At 40.8% G+C, this 12,670-nt stretch overlaps 1 pseudogene; it reads left to right on the forward strand.

Annotated features, from left to right (window-relative positions):
• Positions 1-11,036: 11,036 nt before the first annotated feature.
• On the forward strand, positions 11,037-11,981 carry LOC128564518 (olfactory receptor 52B4-like; annotated as a pseudogene).
• Positions 11,982-12,670: the final 689 nt, after the last annotated feature.

Here is a 12,670-nt window from a genome sequence, read left to right on the forward strand (position 1 = left end):
CCTAGGGTGGGATTTTCAGTATTCTAATAAGCCAGGGGTTAGTATAGTTCATTCTTTTCATTGTGTGCAGCCTCAGTGGCTTGTGAGCACAATCTTCAGTGGCGATCACTTATCTTGTCTTTCTCTGGACAAATAGGTAGCATAAAGCGCTGTAGTTATCTCAGGGCTGCAAGGAGGCTCTCCTGTTCTTGGGAAAAAACTCAAAAGGAAAAGTTACAAATTCTGGTCACCAATTCTTACCTCTGTCTCTTCTCTGCTTTCTGTAAGGCTGCCTTTGCTAGGCGACTGGTGCTGAGATAGCACTCACTGTTACAGTCTCAGTTAAAGGCCACTTAGCTGCCTGCTTCAGTCCTGATGTGAACACTGAAAACTCATTTGAAATGTGAGGGAACTAAGACACTTGAGAGCTATTAAGTTTTGGTTATGGAACTGGTTACAATTTCATACTGAAATAAAGAAACAGTTGAATACATTAATGGGGGAATAGAGAAAATCTGTATAGAGTAATTCTGTATAATGTATGTAGCTATTCTGCCCTCAAGGAAATAGACCATAACTCCCTACTCCAAAGTGTGGACTGCACATAGGAACTTTATTCTAGAGACTATAGTTGGGAAAAGGGGAAAAAGTAATTTCATCATGGAGAAGCCTGATGGGCACTCGACCATGTCAATAAAATCCCCATTAATGATCATGAGTTGTGTTGATAATGATTTTCTTGTGTGAAGTGGTAAAAATGGCAATTTACCTCTGCAATCTTCCTCTCACAATCCCGTATCCTCAGTGTCATTATGGGAAGAACATCAGACAAATCCCAGTTGAGGGACATCTTATAAATACTTGAAATGGTGATCAAAACTGTCAAGATAAGGAAACAAGGAGGTATGAGAAACTGTCACAGACAAGAGAAGCACCAAAAATAATGATTATTGGGTGGCTCCTGTGGTTCAGTGTGTACGGCATCGGCCCCATGTACCGAGGGTGGTAGGTTTGAACCCAGCCCCGGCCAGCTAAAACAGCAGCGACAACTGCAACAAAAAATAATCCAATGTTCTGGCAGGTGCCTGTAGTGCTAGCTACTTGGGAGGAAGAGGCAAGAGAATTGCGTAAGCCCAAGAGTTGGAGGTTGCTGTGAGCTATGACGTCACAGCACTCTACTGAGGGTGACAAAGTGAGACTGTCTCAAAAAAAAGAAGAAAGAAAGAAAAAAAAGGACATTAGGTAAAATAAAGGGAATCTGATAAAGGATGGATGATAGTACTATTATATCATTATAGGTTCATTAAATTAAACAAATATATTATTGTAATGTAAGATAGTTAAGAAAAGGGGAACACAGTCTATAGGAATTCTGTAGTATGCAGTTTCTCTTTTTTTTTTTTTTTTTTTTGTAGAGACAGAGTCTCACTGTACCGCCCTCGGTAGAGTGCCGTGGCGTCACATGGCTCACAGCAACCGCCAGCTCTTGGGCTTATGTGATTCTCTTGCCTCAGCCTCCTGAGCAGCTGGGACTACAGGTGCCCGCTACAACTCCCGGCTATTTTTTGGTTGCAGTTTGGCCGGGGCTGGGTTTGAACCCACCACCCTCTGTATATGGGGCCGGCGCCCTACTCACTGAGCCCCAGGCGCCACCCACTGAGCCACAGGCTCTGCCCTAGTATGCAGTTTCTCTTCAAAAAGAAGACTTTTCTAAAAAAAGTAAAAAATTATATATATATATCTATACAATATATAGATTTTAAAATTATATGGATCTGGACATTCTAGCTAATGCAATCAGTCAAGAGAAACAAATAAATGGCATCCAAATGAGGGCAGAGGAAGTCAAACTATCTCTCTTTGCCAATGATATGATCTTAGATAAAACTAAAGACTCAACCACAAGACTCCTGGAAGTGATCCAAAAATGCAGCAATGTCTCAGAATATAAAATCAATGTCCACAAATCAATAGCCTTTGTATATACCAATAACAGCCAAGATGAGAAGCTAATCAAGGACACAATTCCCTTCACGGTAGCTTCAAAAAAAATGAAATACATAGGAATTGGTTATGGAACTGGTTACAATTTCATACTGAAATAAAGAAACAGTTGAATACATTAATGGGGGAATAGAGAAAATCTGTATAGAGTAATTCTGTATAATGTATGTAGCTATTCTGCCCTCAAGGAAATAGACCATAACTCCCTACTCCAAAGTATGGGCTGCACATAGGAACTTTATTCTAGAGACTACAGTTGGGGAAAAAAAGAGGTTAAGGACCTCTACAAAGAAAATTATGAAACCCTAAGAAATGAAATAGCAGAAGACATTAATGAATGGAAGAACATACCATGCTCATGGCTGGGAAGAATCAATATAGTGACAATGTTTATACTACCCAAAGCAATCTACAGATTCAATGCAATCCCCATTAAAATACCATCATCATACTTTCAAGATTTGGAAAAGATTATTCTTCATTTTGTGTGGAACCAGGAGAAAACCTTACAGGTTTTCAAGGCAATTCTTAGTAACAAAAATAAAGCCAAGAGCATCACCCTACCAGACTTTTGGCTATACTACAAGGCCATAGTGATCAAAACAGCATGGTATTGGCAGAAAAATAGAGACATTGACATTTGGAACCAAACAAAAAATCGTGAGATGAAACTAACCTCTTAGAGCCACATGATCTCAGATAAACCAAACAAGAACATACACTGGGGGCTGGGTGCCTGTAAGTCAAGCAGCTAAGGCACCAGCCACATACACCAGAGCTGGTGGGTTTGAATCCAGACCAGGCCCACCAAACAACAATGACAACTACAACCAAAAGATAGCTGGGTGTTGTGATGGGCACCTGTAGTCCCAGCTACTTGGGAGGCTGAGGCAAGAGAATCGCTTAAGCCCCGGAGTTTGAGGTTGCTGTGAGCTGTGATGCCATGGCACTCTACCCAGGGTGTGAGCTAGAGGCTCTGTCTCAAAAGAAAAAAAAAAAAAAAAGAACGTACACTGGGGACAAGAATAAATGGTGCTGGAATAACTAGATAACTACGTGTTAAAGACTGAAACTGGACCCACATCTCTCACTACTTACAAAAACTGATTCAAGATGGATAAAAGATTTAAATCTAAGGCAGGAAATGAAAAAATCCTCAAAAAAAGTGTGGGAAAACACCTGAAGATATCTACCTGGGGAAAGGTTTTATGAAAAAGACTTCTGTGGCAATTGCAACAACAACAAAAACAAAACAATGAGACTTAATTAAACTGAAAAGCTTCTGTACAGCTAAGGAAATAACCAAAGCAAACAGACAAACACCAGAACGGAAAAAGATATTTGCATATTATGAATCGAACGGAAGCTTCATAACTAGGATCTATAGAGAACTCTAATCAACAACAAAAAAGGAACCAGCAATCCCATATATCATTGGGCAAGAGACATGACTAGAACTTTCTCTAAAGAAGACAGACAAATGGCTAACAAACATATGAAAAAAATGCTCATTGTCCCTAATCATCACAGAAATGCAAATCAAAACTACCGTGAGGTATTCTCACCTGACCCCAGTGAGAATGGCCCACATCACAGTCTCAAAGCTGCAGATGTTGGTATCGATGTGGAGACAAGGGAACACTTTTACACTGCTGGTGGGACTGCAAACTAATACAACATTTTTGGAAGGAAGTATGAAGAATCCTCAAAGAACTCAAATTAGATGTCCCATTTGATCCTGCAATCCCATTACTAGGCATCTACCTAGAAGAAAAAAATTATTGTGTCATAAGGACATTTGTACTAGACTGTTTATCATAGCTCAATTTACGATCGCCTAAATGTGGAAATAGCCTAAATGCCCCGCAACCCAGGAATGGATTAACAAGCTGTGGTATCTGTACACTATTCAGCCATTAAAAAAATAGAGACTTCACAGCCTTTGTATTAACCTGGATGGAAGTAGAACACGTTATTCTTAGTAAAGCATCACAAGAATGGAGAAGCATGAATCTTATATATTCAATTTTGATATGAGGACAATTAATGACAATTAATGACATGGTAGGAGTGGGGGTAGGGGAGATCAGAAAGAGAGAGAGAAGGTGGGGTCTTGGTGTCTGCTGTGCCTTTTAGAGGCAAGGCACAATTGTAAGAGGGGCTTTACCTAACACATGCAATCAGTGTAACCTGGTTTCTTATACCCTCGATGAATCCCCAATAATGAAAAAAATAAAAAATAAAACATCAGTGATACTCACCTAACATTTTCTGAGCACATAATAAAAATATTTATCTTGCAAAGACCCTGGAACATGCCTCAACTTGTTAATCTCTAACATAATTATCGTTTTTTAACCATGTATTCTTTCTTATTTATTTTTTTAACAGTTTGCGATTCATTGAGTGTACAAAGAATTAGGTTTCCACGCATTCTTTCTATCTTATTTAACTGTTTATATTCCTGCTTTGCCACTTTCTGTACAACTACCCTTAAAAATACAGAAAATTGGAAAAAGGAAAGAATAAAAGAATCCAGAATTAAAAAAAAGATGGAGAATTTACATCTTTTGTATTAACCTGGATGGAGGTGGAACACATTATTCTTAGTAAAGCATCACAAGAATGGAGAAGCAAGAATCCAATGTACTCTATTCTAATATGAGGCAGTAGATGATCTAATACAAGGGGGGAGGGGAATGAGGAAGTGGGGAGAGGGTAGGAGAGAGGAGAATGAGGTGTTATGGTGTATGGCACACCTCTTGGGGCTGGGACACAATTATAAGAGGGACTTTATCTAAAAAATGCAATCAGTGTACCCTCAATGAATCCCAAACAATAAAAAAAAAATTAATTAAAAACAATGTTGAGGCCTGGGCCAACAAAAACGATGGCTGTAGTCCCAGCTTCTTGGGAGGCTGAGGCAAGAGAATCGTTTATGCCAAGAGTTTGAGATTGCTGTGAGCTGTGATGCCACAGCACTCTACCAAGAGTGACATAGTGAAACTCCATCTCAAAAAAAAATGTTGACAAAAAATAATTTTTAAATTTTAAAAATTATATGAGTTGGCCTGGCCCAGTGGCTCACACCTATAATCCCACCTCTGGGAAGGCAAGACAGGTGGATTGTGAGCTCAGGAGTTCAAGACCAGCCTGAGCAAGAGCAAGATCCCATCTATATTAAAAATAGAAAAACTAGGCACCTATAGCCCAGCTATTCAGGAGGCTCATGTAAGAGGCTCTCTTGAGCTCAGGAGTTTGAGGTTGATATGAGCTGTGATGCCATGGCACTCTACCAAGGGCGACAGAGTGAGACTCCATCTCAAAAAATATATATAAGTTGATGGATAATTGAATTTACATTTATATTACATTGAATTATATTTACATTAAAATATAAACAGCAATATTACACATGGAAATGCATAGTATTTATTGGAAATAATATGTCATACATAGTCTAGGGATAGAATTGTGGAGGAAGGGGTGATATGGGAAAGACTGAAGAATTGTAATGACTTGACCCATGTGAACTGAGTCTGTGATCTCTTGTGTATGAGCTCACTCCATGATCTTTAGGCAAAAGCATAAAATCTCTGTTTCCTGAGGCCCGTTGTTCAGAGTTCTGTTAGGACTCATCCCATTCAAGCCCACAAGGACTCTATGTGAGGCAGGTAAGAGACCATTTTATTGCTGGGGAATGAGATGTCAGAAGGAAGACTAGGAGTTATGGAATGTGGGTCCTAAGGTAGAAGACTAAGAATAGTAAGAGCTTTGATGTTTAGCAGGTAAAATGGGAAGGACTACAGCAATGTGTGCTGGAGGCAGCTCATGTCACTTTGTGAGAGTCAACCGCGTACATTTTTTCCAACTCCACTTCACATCAGTAGTTTGAGAGAGAAGACGCAAGCATTTTTACCTAAGAAGTTGTCAGACGTTATAAACAGTCTCCTCCCCCAACATTCACTTCTTTCTTTCTTTTCTCTTCTCTCTTCCCTCCTCTCCTTTCCACTTCCCTTCTTTCCTTCCTCCAACCCCCCTTTCCTTCCTTCTTTTCTTTCCTTTTTTCTTCCTTTCTCTTTTTTTCTTCTTATGCTGTTTTACGCACCACTGGACCACTCATTAGAATGGAAATAAGGACTGTCTCAGTAGAATGGAAAGTTCTGTCTGGGATGAGACAGTGGGGAGAATCTGGGCATTAGGACCCTTTTAAGTTTTCAGAGTACTCAGGGGCCCCAGACCCCTCTAGAGAAGGGTCCACATTGGCACCAGATCCTGACTACTGTCAACACCTGAGGCATTTAAGAGGCTCCTTCCTCCCAAATTATAGGTATCATTGTTGTGGAATTACATTGGACTTCAGTGTGCTGGATTGTGGGGGTGCACAAATAAAGGAAGGACCATGCTCAGGCCTCAGAAAGAACATGATGAGTTGGGGAACACAGGCTGGTAATAAGATATGCTCATATCTACAAATTAGATGCCCAGATGATTAGATTCCTTGTGAAGGCAGAGAAAAAGGAGTGACCTATGGGATGCCCAGTGAGGCACATTCCTCCCATTCCAGTAGACTGTCAGAGTGCCCTGAGTTGGAGCATCTGGCCCAACAACACAAGTCAAGGGGACAGAGACTTGTCCAGGGGACTGAAGATGCTTGGATGAGGGCTGCAGAAACCTTCCTGGGACATTTGAGACATCATTGAAACGACCTTGAGTTGCACACTCTAGTTCTTTTGACTTCAGAGAATGGCCCCCAAGAGGCAAGTTCCTCAGTCATGTTCTCTTTCTACCCAGAGAAAAATCCTCTCTACTACTCCCGAAGTATCCCAGGTCCGTCAGCTTCTATGAGCTGATTGTCTTGTAAGCTACTTGAGTCTTATTCGCTTTATCTTGATTTCCTTTTCCTATGATTTCTTTGTCAGCACAGTGCTGCACATACTTGCCTGCCAGCCCTCTATAGCATTTCCACCTCTCCTCTGTTTTTTTCCATCACCTCCTCAGAGGACCATATATTCTCACGGTGGTTGCATGGTCATAGTCTGACCTAGTGGTAACTGTCAACAGCAGACACATCCTCGGAAGCCTCTGTGGGGCTCTGTTCATGTGAGCTTATTTTGAGTACTCTTTTAGCCATTTCTTAGGGGTAATACAGCATTGAGAATAGGAGTGCATTTTCCTACTCTGGAACCTACATTTAAAGGTAAGGAAAATAAAACCTAGATAGCAAGGGAACAAATGATTATGAGCAGTTACTATGTGCTAGGCATTGAACCAGACACTGAATAAATGCAAAGGTGCAGACAATAGTTTGTGTTTCTTCATTTCTTTGACCCCTAAACTTCTCAGTCCCTGCATTCTGCACCAAGGATACAGATGGAGGTACAGATGGAGGTAAGCAACCAGCTGCAGGGGGTGCAGAAAGGTTAGGATGTGAGGTTGGCCTTGAGAGTGAAAAGTCATTCCTTTTAGAAATAACAATTCTTGCCTTTTCAGGGGAATGATAAGACATCTAACCACTAAACCCACTGCATTTCTTCTAGAATCTGAAATAGTGTAGCATTTTGTTTTCTCTCTTTTCTTTTCTTTTTTTTTTTTTTTTTGTTTTCTCTCTTTTCTACCACCTCACATACCTTAGGCTCATGTGCCGCCTTTTCACGTTCGCGCCTGGCTCCTCATTCTGTAATAACCTTGAGTCTTTTAACTTCTCAGCCTTCATGTGGCTTAGATATAGTGTACATAAGTATTTTATATCTTTTTGGTTTTTTTTTTTTTCCCCGCAGTTTTTGGCCGGGGCTGGGTTTGAACCCGCCACCTCCGGCATTTGGGGCCGGCGCCCTACTCCGTTGAGCCACAGGCGCCACCCAGTATTTTATATCTTTATCGGAATAGATCTTTGCTCTTTTTAGAGACATCATGTAAGCAAATATAAAAAACTGATGGAATTTTAATCATAAATAGTAATGAGGCTTTTGTAGTAGTATCCCTGCTCTTTATTTTGTGGTAAAGGAAATAGAACACAGGTATCTGTTAAGGGGCTGCCTTTGTTCCCTACCCTCACCTCCCTCCAACCCAGCCCTACCTCTGTCAGGAAAGCTTCTAAATTTCATTAGTTGAGCAAAGTGTCTTTTACTGACCCATTTTACAGATGATGAAATCATGTCTAGTAAATTTAGAAAAGCTTCAAATTCCAGCTCTATTCTTTGAGTTGTGACACTATTCCTGATCCTCAAATACCTATTTTGAAAAGTTGATGATCAAAATACTTCTTGGTCTGTTATGGCAGAAGGTATTAATGATGTTTGGCACAAAGTAACATTTTTACGTCTGTGTCTATAGGTGCTGTAAAAAGGTTGCTTTCTTGTCCTTATATCATTGTGAGAATAATGCATCAATGCATGGGTTTTCAACTCGGCACCCGTAGCTCAGTAGTTAGGACGCCAGTCACATACACGAGGGCTGGAGGGTTTGAACCCACCCTGGGCCTGCTAAACAGCAATGACAACTGCTGCAAAAAATAGCTGGGCATTGTGGCAGGCTCCTGTAGTCCCAGCTACTTGGGAGGCTGAAGCAAGAGCCTTGCTCAAGGTTGCTGTGAGCTGTGATGGCACAGCCCTCTACCGAGGGCAACATAGTGAGACTCTGTCTCAAAAAAAAAAAAAATATGTATATATATATATATATATCAGTTTTCCTTAGTAAACACTTCACTGTCTCATTCAATTGTAGTCTTTAACATCTCTTCCCATCCTTTCTCTTCTCTACTTAGCTGCAAGATAAATATATCCAAAACGCTTTCAAAACTCATTATGGCTGATCATTTTTCCTCTACGTGATAAAGTTTGATTTTGGAACCAGTCTATTTTCTTGTCATCTTTTTTTGCAATTGCCGCAAATTTGCACAACCAGAACACTACAAAGCTGAAATTGGCTTTAAATATACTTTGCATTTTTGTGCCAAACAGCTATTAAATCTCTAAACCACCTTCCTCCAACCCTACTTGATACATCCTAGTCTATTTTCAAGGCAAAGTTCAGATACAAACTCCTTCTTTTTTGTGTTGCTATTGTTGTTGAAAACGGAGGATTAACATAAAAGAGGTAAAGTCTCCATTTTTTTCATGCTACATAGTATTCCATGGTATACATATACCACAATTTATTAGTTCATCCATGGGTCGATGGGCACTTGGGCTTCTTCTATGACTTGGCAATTATGAATTGAGCTGCGATGAACAATATAGTGCAAATATCTTTATTGTCAAATGATTTTTGGTCCTTTAGATATACACCTAGAAGAGGAATTGCAGGGTTAAACGGCAGGTCTACATTTAGATCCCTGAGTGTTCTCCAAACTTCATTCCAAAAGAAACATACTAGCTTATATTATTCAGCAGCTTTAATTGTGGATGTTCTTTGATAACAACTCTCAAATTTGACTTGAATTTGATTGTGTTTTTCTCTCATGCAAGACTGTAGTTTTTGACCTACTATTCAGATTAGTACTGAGTACAAAAGATGCTTACTTTTCCATTCTTGAGATACATTACTTAGGCGAATGATCTCCAAATCCACCCAGGTAGATAAAAAAGATGTAACATCTCCATCTTTTTTATGTCTGAATGGTATACTGTGTATACATATAACCACAGTTTATTAATCCACTCATGGATTTATGGGCACTTGGGTTGTTTCCACATCTTGATGATTGTGAATTGAGCTGCTATAAACAGAGTGCCAATGACCTAATGGCAAAATGATTTTTTTTCTTCTGGTTAGATACCTAGTAATGGGGTTGTGGGATCAAATGGGAGGTCTACTTTTAGTTCTTTAAGGTTTCTAGATACTTCTTTCCAAAAGGCTTGTACTACTTTGCAATCCCACCAACAGTATGCATTTATTCTTAAGTTAATTACAAGTACAAACAGTGAGAATCACTCCTTCTATTGTTTTCAGATTAAAATATTCTTTTTTTTTTTTTTTTTTTTTGTAGAGACAGAGTCTTACTTTATGGCCCTCGGTAGAGTGCTGTGGCCACACACAGCTCACAGCAACCTCCAACTCCTGGGCTTAAGCGATTCTCTTGCCTCAGCCTCCCAAGTAGCTGGGACTACAGGTGCCCACCACAACGCCCGGCTATTTTTTGGTTGCAGTTTGGCCGGGGCCGGGTTTGAACCTGCCACCCTCGGTATATGGGGCCAGCGCCTTACCGACTGAGCCACAGGCGCTGCCCCAGATTAAAATATTCTTATCTCACTAATGTGTTAACTTCATCATTTTATTTTTTAGTTATATAAATGTCTATCATATTTCTGAGATTAATATCTCATTCAGTAAACAAACAATATCTTTTTTTTTTTTTTACTGATAGCAGTTGATATTTCTTAAATAGTTATTATCAACCAGGTCCCACCAGGGTCTCAGTGTGCTAAGAACTTCACATGCAATAGTCTATTCAACTCTCACAACACCCCCTTGAAATTCTAGTCCTGTAACGGAACACTGCTGCTCCTATTTTGCTGCTGAACAATGAAGGATCAGTGGGGTGGAGTGACAGAGGCAGCGTGTGCAGGTAGAATCCAGGTCTCCAGACTCCATGAGGACTGTCATGTCCGGTTACTGTCAGTGTTAGAGACTGCAAGGGCAGGTACAGCAGAATCAGGGTGCTGGGAGCTACAGGCCTGGTGTCCTCTCCAAGTCTCTGTGGCCCTAGAACTGTCATGAGCAGTGGTTTCCAACAAAGTCATCTGGGTGTCTGATTTCCATCACATTAAATAGAAAAGTGGGGGCGGGGTGTCCACGTCAGCCTTGCTGGTACTACTTTGTTTTATCGTATTTGCTAATTTCTGTGTTGTGAATGCTTATACCACGTCTGGTTTCAAGCTTCCAACTGAACAAACAATATCTTATTCATTTTTATATACCATAGTTATTGGCACACTTAGCATGGAATAGAATCTTACAGGGCTAAAAACCCATGTTAACATGAACAAAAATCTGTGAGGTTAACTTGAATTTTCTTCTCTGTGGATTTGATAGGAGATGAAATTCCAGGCATGACTACCATAAACCACACTGGTGTCAGACACACAGTCTTCCGTTTGCTGGGCATTCCTGGCCTAGAGGACCAGCACATGTGGATTTCCATGCCCTTCTTCATTTCTTATGCCATTGCTTTGCTTGGAAATGACCTGCTCATTTTCATTATCCTCATGAAGTGCAGCCTCCATGAGCCCATGTACCTCTTCCTCTGCATGCTGGCCGGAGCAGACATTGTCCTCTCCACATCCATAGTCCCACAGGCATTGGCCATCTTCTGGTTCCGTGCTGGGGAGATCTCCCTGGATCGCTGCATCACTCAGTTCTTCTTCATCCACTCCACCTTCATCTTTGAGTCAGGCATCTTGCTGGTGATGGCATTTGACCACTACATTGCCATTTGAGACCCACTGAGGTACACCACTATTACGAATGCTTTGATTTGGAAAATTGGTGTAACCATCTTTCTCAGAAGTTGTGGCACAATTTTTCCCATAATATTTTTACTAAAAAGACTCACATTCTGCAAAGGCAATATTCTCCCAAACACTTATTGTAACCACATTGTCTTGACCAAGGTTTCCTGTGATGACATCAGTGTAAATATCTGGTATGGCTTTTTTGTCCTAATGTCAACAGTGGTCTTAGATATTGTGCTGATTTTTATTTCGTATGTGGTGATTCTCTGTGCTGTCTTCCGTATCCCTTCCCAAAATGCTCCACAAAGCTCTTAATACTGTGGCTCCCATGTCTGTGTCATCATCCTCTTTTATGGGCCCGGCATCTTCTCAGTCCTCACACAATGATTTGGGCATCACATCTTACCCCATATCCAAGTCCTGCTGGCCAGCGTCTGCTTTCTGGCTCCACCTATGCTGAATCCCATCATTTATGGGGTCAAGACCAAACAGATCCAGAAACAAGTGGTTCATGTGTTGCTTACAAAGCAGAGACAATTTTGATGTTGGACACTGACATTCTTTTTCCCTAGCAATTTTCCTCCTGTATTGGGTGATCTTTATTGTCACTATATAGCAGCAGGCAAGGGACCAGTAAATGACTCGAGGTGTTGATAGTCCTAGAGCATTTGCCTCAGTGAGGTTTGGCACATGTTTCTTCCAAAGCTTCTAATCTTTCATTAAATATCTGTGTCATTGGGGGCTTAATTCACTTTCTCATTCATACAATTAAGAAGTAGATCCAGTTGGGTAGCGCCTATGGCTCAGTGAGTAGGGTGCCGGCACCATATACCGAGGGTGGCGGGTTCGAACCCAGCCCCAGCCAAACTGCAACAAAAAAATAGCTGGGCATTGTAGCGGGCACCTGTAGTCCCAGCTGCTCAGGAGGCTGAGGCAGGAGAATCACGGAAGCCCAAGAGATGGAGGTTGCTGTGAGTCCTGTAACGTCATGGCACTACCGAGGGTGGTAAAGTGAGACTCTGTCTCTACAGAAAAAAGAAGAAGAAGAAGTAGATCCAGTCACCTTTCTAAGTCTCTCTTGCTCTATAACCCTGAAGAATTGGGTGAGATAAATCTATGTCAGTGGGAATAATGCTGAATAAGTCTTTCCTATTGTGTTTTATGGTTTGAACAGCTTTAGTCCAGTGGGCTTAGAGTTTAGAACTTTCTTTTGTTATGTCCTCTGTATCTTC

The sequence above is a fragment of the Nycticebus coucang genome, chromosome 14 (genome assembly GCF_027406575.1).
Source record: "Nycticebus coucang isolate mNycCou1 chromosome 14, mNycCou1.pri, whole genome shotgun sequence".
Taxonomy (NCBI): Eukaryota; Metazoa; Chordata; class Mammalia; order Primates; family Lorisidae; genus Nycticebus; species Nycticebus coucang.